The sequence below is a fragment of the Cherax quadricarinatus genome, chromosome 52 (genome assembly GCF_038502225.1).
Source record: "Cherax quadricarinatus isolate ZL_2023a chromosome 52, ASM3850222v1, whole genome shotgun sequence".
Taxonomy (NCBI): Eukaryota; Metazoa; Arthropoda; class Malacostraca; order Decapoda; family Parastacidae; genus Cherax; species Cherax quadricarinatus.
In genome coordinates this window covers 10884827-10899826 of record NC_091343.1, presented here as the reverse complement: position 1 = coordinate 10899826, position 15000 = coordinate 10884827, and the positions used below count along the sequence as shown (strand labels likewise).

General features: G+C 37.6%; 1 pseudogene; it reads right to left on the bottom strand.

The window, feature by feature from the left end:
- The window catches only part of LOC138854207 (aminopeptidase N-like), a 103247-nt pseudogene extending 92503 nt beyond the window's left edge, over positions 1 to 10744 (bottom strand).
- Between the last annotated feature and the right edge of the window lie 4256 nt (positions 10745 to 15000).

Below are 15000 nucleotides of genomic sequence, written 5' to 3'. Positions count from 1 at the left end.
TATATATAAACATATATATATTTTGGCCCCTAGACTGTACTCCGTCTGCGGTCTTTTTTGCCCATCCCAATTACGAAAAAGAATTTCAGTGACCTAAAAAAGTACCTAATAGGAAATGACCCAAGAAAGGGAAAGGGAACTCAGTTACTTGGATGAAGAGCCCTCAACCCAACAATAAAATACCATGTTAAAATATTTTTCTGATTTTTTAATATATATATAAGTAGTTATGAAGGCGGCTCAGTGGCCTCATGCGGCAGAGCTTGACCTCGAGACCACCTCACCTCAACCCCCCCACCCACGACCCCCACCCGCGCCCCCACGCCCCCCACCCGCGCCCCCCGCCCTCGCGCCGACCCAGCCGCCCTCCCGCGCCCCTCGCGCCCTGCCCGTCGCGCCCGCCCGCGCCTTCTGCTGCACCTTCTGCAGCGTCGTCCGGATCGCCCCCGCTCCCCGAATTTTTTCCGATTTTTTTCGATTTTTTTTTATTTTCTTGTGCTCTCCTCGGATCAAATTTTTGTGGTTCCCCCTCTCCCCACTTTCACCCCCATCCCAGTTTTTTTTTCTCGATAATACAAAGACTCTACTTCCTCGGATCAAGTTTTTTGGATTCTCCCCTCTGGAGATAAGCATTCAAAATGAACTCCCACTTTCACCCCCATCCCAATTTTTTTTTCTGGATAATACAAAGACTCCATCTCCTTGGATCAAGTTTTTGGGTACCCCTCCTTCCACCCCCAAATTCCATGCTCCATCTCCTCGGATCAAGTTTTTCTCGATATCAATAATACAAAGATTTCCCCCACCATCCAGTTCTACCCTCTATGTCCAAGTATTTCTCCTCCACTTCCTCGAATCAAGTTTTTTGGATTCCCCCCTCTGGGTATAAGCATTCAAAATGGACTCCCACTTGCATCCCAATTTTTTTTCTCGATAATACAAAGACTCCATCTCCTTGGATCAAGTTTTTTCTCGATAATACCAAGACTCCATCTCCTCGGATCGAGTTTTTGGATTCTCCCCTCTGGTGGTAAGCATTCAAATGAACTCCTCCTATGGGGCATGGTACTTTCTCTTACTACAGGCCTAAACAAGTGTGACGTCACCCCACCTGTGTTTACTCGGCGGTCAGTGACGTCACGTGATGACCCCACACACACAGGCTGAATCTTGTCGACTTCCCCATCTCAGTATTACACATTTCATATACATCATAGGGAAAACATTTCAACTCTTAACCCAGGATAACCCAAATAATTTCACATTTTTTCGTTAATACCCACATCAATCCACAATTTCTTCACAAAATACAACACAAGTCTAGATATTTTTCTCGTTTTAACTATTTCATCTCAGGTCACTCCCCACGAAGTAACCTTCTCTCTCTCCTTCTCCCCACCCTCCCGAACCCTCACACTCCAACCAACACCTCACAATTTTCACTCATAACCCACAATTTTTCTCGTTTTAGCTATTTCATCAGAAAAAAGTCACCACAACACTTACAACCACTTTTCGATTAATTCACTAGTCACAATTTTACATATTACGAAGTTAATACGCACACACACCTCACTTTACTTTGAACACCTTCAAAACACTCTCATAAATCATTTGAATACTCACAAAAATACCTTTGAACATTTCCAAACAACATTGAAACACTTCCAAGACAACATTTTGAGTACTCCCAAATACACCACTGAATACTACTAAAACACCACTGAATACAGTCAAAACACCACCAAAATCACCATAAACTAAGATCAACATCACAGACTAACACCAATTTTCACACAAATCCCCTCAAATCACTATAACCAAGACGATCCCACTCACCTCCAACTAAGATATAACATGAGTGCAAAAAACATGAACACAATCCAAACACACACGAACACTCACAACCCACAATTTTTTCTCGTTTTATCTAATTTCATCAGAAAGTCACAACAACCCACTTATAACATCTCTTTATCGGTATCTCTAGTTCGACAACAACACCCACAACCCACAACACCCACAACCCACAAGTTTTTTCTCGTTTTAACTAATTTCATCAGAAAAAGTCACAACAATACCCACAACCCACATCACCCACACCCCACAATTTTTTCTCGTTTTATCTAATTTCATCAGAAAGTCACAACAACCCACAACTTATAATCACTTTTTCAGCATCTCTAGTTCGACATCAACACCCACAACCCACAACACCCACATCCCACAACACCCACATCCCACATCACCCACACCCCCACAACAACTACCCACAACTTATAACCACTTTTCGGTATCTCTAGTTCGACAACAACACCCACAACCCACAACACCCACATCCCACAACACCCAACAACCCACAATTTTTTCTCGTTTTAACTAATTTCATCAGAAAAAGTCACAACAACAACCCACTTATAACATCTTTTCGGTATCTCTAGTTCGACAACAACACCCACAACCCACAATTTTTTCTCGTTTTAACTAATTTCATCAGAAAGTCACAACAACCCACTTATAACGTCTTTTCGGTATCTTTAGTTCTACGACAACACCCACAACCCACATCACCCACATCCCACAATTTTTTCACGTTTTAACTAATTTCATCAGAAAGTCACAACAACATCAACCCACAACCCACAACACCCACAACCCACAATTTTTTCTCGTTTTATCTAATTTCATCAGAAAGTCACAACAACCCACTTATAACGTCTTTTCGGTATCTCTAGTTCGACGACAACACCCACAACCCACATCACCTACTTCCCACAATTTTTTCTCTTTTTAACTAATTTCATCAGAAAGTCACAACAACATCAACCCACAACTTATAATCACTTTTTCAGCATCTCTAGTTCGACAACAATACCCACAACACCCACAACCCACAACACCCACAACCCACAACACCCACAACCACAACACCCACAACCCACATCACCCACAACAACCCACTTATAACGTCTTTTCGGTATCTCTAGTTCGACAACAACACCCACAACCCACAACACCCACAACCCACAATTTTTTCTCGTTTTAAGTCACAACAACAACCCACTTATAACATTTTTTCGGGATCTCTAGTTCGACATCAACACCCACAACCAACAATTTTTTCTCGTTTTAACTAATTTCACCAGAAAAAGTCACAACAACAACCCACAACTTATAACCACTTTTTCAGCATCTCTAGTTCGACAACAATACCCACAACACCCACAACCCACAATTTTCTCTCGTTTTAACTAATTTCATCAGAAAAAGTCACAACAACTACCCACTTATAACATCTTTTTCAGCACCTCTAGTTCGACAACAATACCCACAACCCTCATCACCTACCAATTTATTCACAATTTATTCGATACAAATTTTTCCCCCTTTTTATTGAATCTTAAATGTAATACATTACTAAAATTACTAAAATTCTAATAAAATCCTCTCCATACCCATCTCCTTGTATCCACATAAATTGATATTATACTCACAACAACTAATCTCACTACCCAACTATTGCGTCATGTTTCAACACCCTCCATTCTTTTCCAATATATCATAACTTTTCAATTCTATAATTTCTTTTTAAAATATTCACACATTACCTTTATTTTCAGTAAAATCCCCCATATTTCATTAAATTTCTAATACAACCCTCCCCATACCCTCTCCATCTCACCCACATTTCTTCACATCCACTCACCCATCTCCCAACACACCTCTTCTGAACACACACAAAAATCACATTTCACATCCACAAATGCATCTCATCACCCATCTCAAATCCACTAAAATCACTGTATCCAAGATATTCACAAAATTCTATGACCACCTAACACACACACACACACACGCACACACACACACACACACACACACACACACACACACACACACACACACAAACACAAACACAAACACACACACACACACACACAAACACACAAACACACAAACACACACACACACACACATACACACACCTCACTTTACTTTGAACACCTTCAAAACGCTCTGATACATCATTTGAGACCACCTTTTTTCATCCACAACCTTTATCATCTCACTACAGAACAACCCCAAGATTACTTCGAACACTCTCATAAATCATTTGAATACTCACATAAACACTTTTGATCATTTCCAAAACAACACTGAAGCACTTCCAAAATATCATTTTGAATACTCTCAAATAAGATTTATCATCTCTAATTTATCTACACTTACATATTTCATTAAATTACAACTCATCCACCTTACTACTCCCTCAGTCTCCAGACTTTACAACAACATTATCACAAAAACTAACTCATACACTTATGACATGAGACATTTTACCAAAACTAACACAAACACACCACACTTTACTTTGTACAACACCAAAAACAACATCAATTACCTTTGATTACTCCAAAAACATCATTTGAACACATTCAAAAACATCATCAAACTCCTTTTGAATACTCGCAAAACACCACTGATTACTACCAAAACAGCACCGAATACTGCCCAAACAACACTAAAAATCACCAGAAACTAAGATCAACACCACCAACTAACACCCATTTTATAGAAATCCCCTCAAATCACTATAACCAAGAAGATCCCACTCACCTCAAATCGGCTAAGATCGCAGAAAACACTCATTTTTATAAACATTCACACAAAAAATCACAATCACCAACTCCATACAATATCTAATACACTCCTCTCACTACCACCAACACATACCAGCACAGATAGGGATATCTCCCATGACATCACACTCCATCCTGCGTTTACTTGGCGATCAGCGACGTCACACCCCACTTTTACTTCATTTAACTTAACGAGAGGAAGTTACTTGTTTCAACCTGTTATATCTCCAATATCTAAGATCACCACAATCAAGACGTTTACCAAATTCTATAACCCCTCCACTAAGATCACACATTTTTGTACACATTCTCTTAAAACAACATCATAACGAAGATCACTAAAACTATCTATACTTTTACTAAGATCACATAACATTTTATCTTCTCTAACTCACCCACCAATTTACATTCTCATTCACACTTACACATTTCATTAACCGAAATTACATCTCATCCACCAAACTCCTCCCTCATTCACCAGACTTTACAACATTAGCACAAAAAAAAAAAACTAACTCATACACTTATGACATGAGACAATACCATAACTAACACACTGACTAACTTTGAACCATCTCTGAACATCACCAAAACACCACTGATCATCTTCAAAAAATACTCTGCACATCATTTGAACACATTCAAAAAACACCATCAATCACCTCCGAATACTCCCAAAACACCACTGATTACTACCAAAACACCGTCAAAATCATCAGAATCTAAGTTTAGCATCACCAGCTAACATCCATTTTATAGAAATTCCCTCAAATCACTATAACCAAGAACTCCCTCCCCATGGGCTCAAAAAAAAAAAAAAAAAAAAAAAACTTGGACACAAACCTAATATGCAAACACTTAGTACATGATCACCATCAACTGAAAACATATCTTGTACACACATAAATCTAAGACAACCACCAACAACAATCGCCCATGTTCACTTACCTCAAAAATCATTAATATCACAGAAAACACTCATTTTTTATAAACATTCACACAAAAAATCATATTTGACAATATGTAAGCGCACTCACCTCACTACCACCAACACACGATGTCACACCTCACAGCCCCGGAGAGGTCACCTCCAGTGACGTCACTGACCGCCGGTGGTTAGTAACATCACACCCAACCCACCTTGTTTCAACCTGTTGTACCCTACATTATCTAAGAACACTATATCCAAGACGATTACCAGATTTTATGACCCCATCACTAATACCACAGAAAACACTCATTTTTATAATTATTCACACAAAAATCACGATCACCAATTCCATATTATGTTTACCATCATCTATCAACACTCATGACCAAGATCACCAAAAATCTAAGATCATGTATCTCAAAACTACTATGATCACTGAAAACACTTATTTTTTAAACATTCGCACAAAAATAAGACATACACAAAAATACCAGGACACTCCCACCAACATCTATAACATAACATGAGCACTATAACACATCACCATCACAAAAAAAAAAAAATAATAATACACAGACACCCACAACTTATACATTTCAAACACAAATTTAAGACATGAGACATACACACCAAATCTAAGACATTCACCTCCAACTAAGACATACACATCTTAACTAAGACATACACCAAAACTTATACTTGACATATTGCGGTATGAATATTCATACCGCATTTATCATTTCTCGCCTATGCTACATATCACATTCCTCATCCACATCATCCCTGAAACATCCTTTCCTTATTCATCCGTATACCCCCGGAATTTCCTCCAGGTATACTCCAGATATGTGTTTCTAACCAATTCTGGAACACTGAATTCAAATCCAAACTTAATGTTGCTCCATCGTAGTTTCTGTGAAACAGCCTCACCCTCACCCCAAGTACTTTTTAACTATATTATTGTCTACTAAGTGCTTGGTTTGATTTTTGCAAAATTATTGCTATAAGAGCGTTGCTATTTAAACCAAAATCGCAAGTTTTGCCTATTCGGCTCTTCTTTCCGAATAATGCAAGCGATAATTTGTCTATCCAATAATTTCGCAAAAGTCATTCTGAACCTAACGAAAAAATATATTTCATTGTGTTTTTTTAATTATTAAATGATTATAAACTTATCTAAAATATATTTAGTTGGTTAAATTAAATTGCGCTTGTTATAAAAAGTTTAGGAAAGTTTTCTAAGGTTCTTTTGGTACAAAATTATTAATTTTTACCTTAATATAAATGGAAAAAATTATATATCTTTAAACGTAAAGGAGAAATTTTTTAGAATGGACTTAATTTTAAATGAGTTCTTGCTGACTAGTTTTACCTACTCGGCACGTTATATATATATATATACATATATATATATACACACATATATATATATATATATATATATATATATATATATATACATATACATACATATATATACATATAAATATACATATACATACATATATGTACATATACATACATATATGTACATATACATACATATATGTACATATACATACATATATGTACATATACATACATATATGTACATATACATACATATATGTACATATACATACATATATGTACATATACATATATGTACATATACATATATGTATATATATATATATATATATATATATAATATATATACATATAATGTCTGGTGGTTTTCAGTGTCTCCTGGCCACTAAGTGTACATAGGTGTGTGTTTCTCGTTTGTGGTGTTATAAGGATATATATATATATATATATATATATATATATATATATATATATATATATATATATATATATATATATATATATATATATATATATATATATATATATATATATAATATATATATATATATATATATATATATATATATATATATAATATATGTATATATATATATATGTATATATATATATGTGTGTGTGTCTGTGTGTGTGTGTGTATGTGTGTATGTATGTATGTATGTATGTATGTATGTATGTATGTCGTGCCGAATATGTAAACCTTGCGATCTTGGCTTAAATAGCAAAACTCATCTTGCCATATAAAACAAGCGAAAATTTGTGTAAGCAATAATTTCGCAAAAATCATTCTGAACCTAACGAAAAAATATATTTCATTGTGTTAGTTTAGTATTAAATTGTTGAATACGTATCTAAAATATATTTAGTTGGATTAAGTTAACGCTCTCGCTTCACACAGCGAGGGCCTGGGTTCGATTCCCAGCCAGGGTAGAAACATTGGGCGTGTTTCTTTCCACCTGTTGTCTATGTTCCCCATCAGTAAAATGGGTACCTGGGTGTTAGTCGACTGGTGTGGGTCGCATCCTGGGACGCTGACCTAATGTGCCCGAAATGCTCAGAATAACAAAGGGCTTTCTATATAGTAGTATGTCATTGATGTCAGATAGGACTGTATACCATGTACATGTACTTGTACTAAATGAAAATATTAATATGGTTTGGTAAGTTTTCTAAGATTCTTTGGGTGCAAAATTATAAATTTTTACATTAACATTAATGAAAAAAATGTATCTTTAAACGTATAAGAGAAAATTTTAGAAAGGACTTAATTTTAAATAATTTCTTGCTAATTGACCAGTTTTACCTATTAGGAACGACATATATGTATATACATATGGTCCAGTGGATAAGGGCGTCATGTGTTTTCGCCCACCATGAGGCAAGCCAAAGCAGCATGGGTTAGAGTCCTTGGCTAGTGCAGTATTGTTATTGATCAATACCACTCGTTCGCGGTCACAATTATATATATATATATATATATATATATATATATATATATATATATATATATATATATATATATATATATATATATATATGTCGTGCCGAATATGTAAAACTGGTCAATTAGCAAGAACTCATTTAAAATTAGTTCCTTTCTAAAATTTTCTCTTATACGTTTAAAGATATATTTTTTCATTATTGTTAATGTAAAAAATTTTAATTTTGCTCCAAAAGAATCTTAGAAAACTTACCTAACCTTATTATAACAAGAACAATTTATTTTAGCCTAACCAATCTAAATATATTTTAGATTTGTTTACAATAATTTAATACTAAACAAACACAGTGAAATATATTTTTTTCGTTAGGTTCAGAATGATTTTGGCGAAATTATTGCATACACAAATTTTCGCTTGTCCTATATGGCACGATGAGCGTTGCTATTTAAGCCAAGATGGCAAGTTCTGCCTATTCGGCACGACATATATATTAGCAAAACGTATTAACATATATATCAACATCCACGTGAACGCCTTATAAGGGGTTTAGTTAGGAACTGTACGTATATTGACCGTGACAACCCATGTGAAGTTCTTGGAATACAGCAACGCACAAACTGAGGTTCTAAACGCAATATATATTTCACCATATGTTACGTAATATACATTACATCAGTTTCTGAATTATGAAACTTATTCTAATAAAATAGGTTAGCACTTTGTGTCGTTATTGTATTATTATAATAAGAGGGAAATGTTAAACCCGTAAGGATCCTACAGCTGCTCGGTAAGGGAAGGCAACGAGATCCGATCCCAAGGAGAGGATAGGTGAAGTTGTGTATATGAGGAGCCCATCACCTGCGTCCAAGCATCTCCCCCTGACGGGTGGGTATCGTACGATTGTGGCGTGACAGGAAGCACTGGACCAAGTCAAGCTCATGTGATGTTGGTCTGAGGTGATCAGTGCTCACGTTGGTCTATGGAGACTCTCTCTCTCTCTCTCTCTCTCTCTCTCTCTCTCTCTCTCTCTCTCTCTCTCTCTCTCTCTCTCAACTGATTAATATTCGTCTTGTTTTACATCTGCGTTTTGGTGGTCGTTGTGCACCGTAGCATACCAGTAGGAAAAGCACGAGCAGAAGTAAGATCATGAGCAGAAGTAAGATCATGAGCAGAAGTAAGATCATGAGCAGAGGTAAGAGCATGAGCAGATATAAGATCATGAGCAGAGGTAAGAGCATGAGCAGAAGTAAGCTCATGACGTAATATTCCCTACCACATTCTTCCCTCATAACTGTAGTTTATAACCTTAATATCACCGCCCATCATTGTTTACAGGCACCAAGACAACCAGATATGATATACGGGTCTGAACTGGGAGACTTCATGAGAACGATGAATATAACGTTAAGTGTCCCACTTTTGTTCCATTAGCCATGAGAGGTTAAAAGGCTTGTTTCAGCAAAGTTGGAGTTACTATTCGGTAAAAATTAACGTATCTTCGTGGAAAAGTACACTTGTGTACACTTCTGGAAGTGTTCTCAAGTGTCCTTTTCCACAATTTTTAGGTATCACAATTAAGTGTCCCACTTTTGTTCCAGTAGCCATGAGAGGTTAAAAGGCTTGTTTCAGCAAAGTTGGAGTTACTATTCGGTAAAAATTAACGTATCTTCGTGGAAAAGTACACTTGTGTACACTTCTGGAAGTGTTCTCAAGTGTCCTTTTCCACAATTTTTAGGTATCACAATACCATTTACATCTATTATATCAAAGAACAGCCATGTCTCTCTTACGTACTCGATAAATGGAATGAATGAAAATATAATATAAAAGTTTACATGTATACATACCCAAAGAAACAAACATGTAAGTATATACACATCAAGTCATGTATACTTATGCTCTACATAAGTGGAGGGGAGGGGGGTTAGGGTCTGTAGCTGACAATAAACACTGCAAAATGTATACGGTCTAACAGAAACATATTCATCGTTTGTATAAAATCTGAGTGTTGCAGCAGAAAAACTGTAGTCTACAATATGCACACTAAGGATCAAAGTAGATGTGTGGGCCATAATACACTCTTAGGCATCAGAATCAACTTATCACAGTTGTTGGGTTTTCCCAGTCAAACGAATCTAAAACTTCTGGTCACTGGCAACTGTTGGCACTCTCACAGCGCTAGGCACTTGTGCCTGCTTACTGAGCATGTATTTATTTCTTGTCGTCTTCGAACACTGCTACACTGATCACAGATGGTGCAAAGCTAGAGGTTTTAAGTTATATGACAAGTTTAACGCGATGTTTTCAGACCTGTGGATGATATTTAGCAAATGTTATGGAGGTTTTTCCCAGGAGTTGCACTTGCTACACTCACTCACTGCGCCACGTCCTCGTACACTGTCAGGAATGTACGTTACCAGTGATGCGCACGATATTTTTTACCACCACCACCGTTCCAAGCGTGATTGTCACTACTAATGTGATCACCATTAGTGCAATCCCAACAACCCTTCAATAATTATCATTATCATCAAACCAAAGTATTGGCTACATTTTATTCATAAATAAAATAATTGGCAAGGCCTCGCTTAGATTACGCGGCGAAGTTCTCGACTCCACATTGCAGAATGTAAATAAGAGTGGTAGGAAAACTTAAGAAAGAGGAGGAAAAATTAATTAACTATATCTTGAATCTTTCGTATTAAGATTGAGAGTTGTGTTACCTTCAAACCTGCGCCTGCGCGAACACGCAACAGCCACTCAAGACGCTCTATTTGCTGAGGCTGCGTACATTATCAGTAATGGCAACTGTACTAAAGTCAATGGCGTGCTGGTTTAAAAGTTTATTTTTTGTTGTATATTAATTCTGTCATTCTGTTGTTGACATAGCTATCAGCTATGGTAACTATAACAATACATTAATGAGATGTAGGTATTGAGGATAAAATCGAACTTAGAGAGGACCTAGGAAAGCACTGCTGTGGCAGAGTTAAAGACAACAGTGTAATGATGTTCATAATAAGGGCGATATGGTACTTTGTTTCACGTACGAAAGCGTCTCTAATACGATCAGTAATATACCCTTATTCTATTTTGTGTAGAGTTGGCTTAAAACACCTGAGTAAACACTGGGACATTTATTATAAAACGTTTCGGTTCTGGGACCTTGAGTACTTCCTTCATAAGAGATAAAAGGTCCCAGGACAGAAACGTTTTCTAATAAAGGTACCGTAGTGTCTGCTTACGTGTCTTTTTAAGTCACTTGTTTGTATCCTTAATAAAGTTTACACCAAGCTGTGTAATATTGCTACAGAATGAAAATTTAGACAGAGATCTCATGACATTTTATTAAAGTCAGACAGGTTTACACTGAAAAAGAAAACAGGCAAACTGGTTTTGCAGTGCCTGAGATAGTACTTCAGAAAACAATGTTTTTTTCCCCATCATGTATATACCTTTAAGTTTTCCAGGTGTTGCATCATGTGATCGGGTGCATAAAACGTGTGACGAGAGAACCGAACTACTGTTGCTATAGAAATTGTATCGTATAAATGGTATACAATACCAGGAAGTACTTAGGGAAGACCCATGTGTAACAGGAGGAATTTTTGTTGACGGAACGTTCTGTCTGCGATGCAGCTTCACCAGTCGATTTTAAAATTACGTTTCTGAATTCTGAACCTTAATCATGCAGACAGAGCTGTAGAACGTAATCAACCACACAGCCTACCTGCTGTATGGTTGATTGTAAAATTGAAAAAAATACTCGTTGGTTGACGAGAAAATAGAATTGGTGTAAAAAGTCAATTGATTCAAACTTTAGACAAAGTCCCCATCTTTCAGTGAATTACGCTGTCTGACTGACAAATAAATTATAAATATTTTTATCAACTATATTATTTGTATTTATAAGTTGTTGCAACCCCTGAATGGGTTGCAATATATATAATGTATATAATGATTATGTATATATATAATTATTACCTTTTCATATGAAGGTCAAGAGAGGGCTGAGCTTGCTACCATCTGCAGCTCATGAGACTGCCATCCCCACGAGCCCCTTTGAGGCGGGGTAGATGGGAGACCAGAGGCCTAGCTTCTCCCTACGAGCCCCGTGAGGGCGGGGAATGTGGCTAGGCCTGGGGACACTTGGTCCCAAAGATGAGGAGGTACTGTACCTCCTCCCATGGGAGACTTAAGTCTCGAGACACTCCCCAGATAGGGAGCCAAGGCCGGGTCACCACTACTTGGAAAAGACCCGGGCCGGGAGAATACCAGCGAATAAAAAAAAAAAAAAACCTTTTCATATAATTTTATATTGCTTATATTTGCGATAACAGCTAAATCGTAAATGTATTGCTTTATATTGTTATTTGACTTAGTTATGTTGTTAGGTAGGATGTAACATATGTGCTCAGTTAAAGTCTTGATTGTCTAACTACTGTAATTATCGCTTGTGGCTCGTTAGACTGCCGGCTTCTCGTTGTTGCTGGGCAGCAGCCCACGGAGCTATCACATGATCGAGGGGGGGTGTCCTCACCTCGCCTGAAGTATTCAGTCTGGTCTAGACTCTCTTGGTGGTTGGACAGATACTGTCTCATTATTCTTGTTAGTTCTGTAGAACTCTGTTCACAGAACATTGTATAGACTTAGTGATTTTCGACGTTGTACTGAGGTTGGGTGTCTCATAGACACTCGAAACATCTCAGGTCCTGAGCTTTAGCTTCTCACCTAATTTGTACTGGTATCTGTGTATTATCACAGTCAGGGATTTTCTTATGCTGAACTTAGATTCAGTAGTATGGGAGTTTTGTGACTTTTGTGAAGGATCTGCTGATGGTCCCTACTTAGTGTCGTTATATTATCTCCTTGTTCCTGATTCTGTGTCACAGTTGCTTGTTATATTGCTATTGGGCTTAGCATTCTTTTCATTGTTCAAGCAGACTGTTTTGATTGCCAGTTGGTCAAGAAGTTAGTTTATTTGAGGACTTTGTCAGTCACTTGTTTAAGTAGAGCACTTACACACATACACACAAACTTACTTGTACATATTTGTAATATCTTATTAAATGTTAATGTACCAGATGGTACTTAAGAATTATAAATGTGATATGTGCTTTCAGCACAATAATATTGTACTCAAGAGAAGTGATATTATTTTGATTACTGTGATTAATTTAATATAATTTAATTTGATAATATACCTCTAGACTTAATAAATTTATTAAATTTTAATTTCTCTAGTTAGTAGCCTACCAGTTGTAATCCTGAAGCACTATTGAATCATAATGAATTCTAATGGATAATTGGACAAGGATACCTGGAGTTTACCTGGAGAGAGTTCCGGGGGTCAACGCCCCCGCTGCCCGGTCTGTGACCAGGCCTCCTGGTGGATCAGAGCCTGATCAACCAGGCTGTTGCTGCTGGCTGGGCACAAACCAACGTACGAGCCACAGCCCGGCTGGTCAGGAACCGACTTTAGGTGCTTGTCCAGTGCCAGCTTGAAGACTGCCAGGGGTCTGTTGGTAATCCCCCTTATGTATGCTGGGAGGCAGTTGAACAGTCTCGGGCCCCTGACACTTACTGTATGGTCTCCTAACGTGCTAGTGACACCCCTGCTTTTCATTGGGGGGATGTTGCATCGTCTGCCAAGTCTTTTGCTTTCGTAGTGAGTGATTTTCGTGTGCAAGTTCGGTACTAGTCCCTCTAGGATTTTCCAGGTGTATATAATCATGTATCTCTCCCGCCTGCATTCCAGGGAATACAGGTTTAGGAACCTCAAGCGCTCCCAGTAATTGAGGTGTTTTATCTCCGTAATGCGCGCCATGAAGGTTCTCTGTACATTTTTTAGGTCAGCAATTTCACCTGCCTTGAAAGGTGCTGTTAGTGTGCAGCAATAGTCCAACCTAGATAGAACAAGTGATCTGAAGAGTGTCATCATGGGCTTGGCCTCCTTAGTTTTGAAGGTTCTCATTATCCATCCTGTCATTTTTCTAGCAGATGCGATTGATACAATGTTATGGTCCTTGAAGGTGAGATCCTCCGACATGATCACTCCCAGGTCTTTGACGTTAGTGTTTCGCTCTATTTTGTGGCCAGAATTTATTTTGTACTCTGATGAAGATTTAATTTCCTCGTGTTTACCATATCTGAGTAATTGAAATTTTTCATCGTTGAACTTCATATTGTTTTCTGCAGCCCACTGAAAGATTCAGTTGATGTCCGCCTGGAGCCTTGCAGTGTCTGCAATGGAAGACACTGTCATGCAGATTCGGGTGTCATCTGCAAAGGAAGATACTGACTACTTGTTACGAAAACCCAGTAACAGGCTGGATGCTAGAAGGGCAGTCCTTTCTAGTGTTCACTGGAGATCTCTAAGCTTTTAGAATCGCGTTTTTTGTAACATGAGTAGACCTGTAATAAACATTAAGATGAGACTTAAAATGAACAGTAAGCAACCATTGTATTAATATTAATTATTTCGGCCGCTGCGCGATCCCAGAAAGGTATCCCCGTGTTCCATTAGCCCTGCCCCCTCTACTTCAATGCACGTATGTATGTATGTATGCAACATTTATATGTGTATACAAATACACATGCATCACCACCATCGCCACCACCATCACCACCATCACTA